At 69.4% G+C, this 540-nt stretch overlaps 1 protein-coding gene across 1 annotated transcript in view; it reads right to left on the bottom strand.

Annotated features, from left to right (window-relative positions):
• The window catches only part of CXCL12 (chemokine (C-X-C motif) ligand 12), a 15,891-nt gene that overhangs the window by 14,456 nt on the left and 895 nt on the right, over positions 1-540 (bottom strand). The window lies entirely within an intron of this gene.

The raw sequence follows: 540 nt of genomic DNA, 5'->3' as shown, positions 1-540 counted from the left end.
CTGGCGTAAGCGGCGGGGGCCTGAGCCCACCTGGCCGGGTCTGCCTGTCGGGGCCTCCCTGGGTCAGTGCTTGCTCCGTGCTGGCTTTTTGTGCGCTTCGCCGGGACGGGGCTGCTGCTGGGACAGTACTGCGGAAAGGCATGGGCGAAATTATCGGGAGCGATCGACTCTCTCAGGCTAAACAAAAAGGGCACCGGAGGGCATCCTCTGCCGCCCTGGGTGGGGAGCACCCAAGTTTCGGTCTCCAGAATGGGAGAATAACACGGGAGCGGAGGACTTGAAAGGGCGCTCGTTTCCTAGCCGCGAGCTTTCGACGAGGGGACAAAAGGTGGCAAATCTCTGCCGGGCGAGAAGCCAGCCGCAGGAGGAGCGCCCGAGAGATGCCCAGAGGCTGCGGGCAGGACCCCCGCCCCGGCACGCGTGGGGAGTGCGGCTGCCCCGCGCGGTCCCCGCTGCCCCGGACGCCCGCGGCACGGGGCTCCCCGCTGCCCGCGGACCAAGAGCGGCAGGTCGCCGCGGTCTCCGGGGCCGTCCGCTGCG

This window comes from Haliaeetus leucocephalus, unplaced genomic scaffold (assembly GCF_000737465.1).
Source record: "Haliaeetus leucocephalus isolate CR32 unplaced genomic scaffold, Haliaeetus_leucocephalus-4.0 Scaffold168, whole genome shotgun sequence".
Lineage (NCBI taxonomy): Eukaryota > Metazoa > Chordata > Aves > Accipitriformes > Accipitridae > Haliaeetus > Haliaeetus leucocephalus.
Note: the sequence above shows the minus strand (reverse complement) of the source record. Positions and strands in the feature narration are given on the sequence as shown.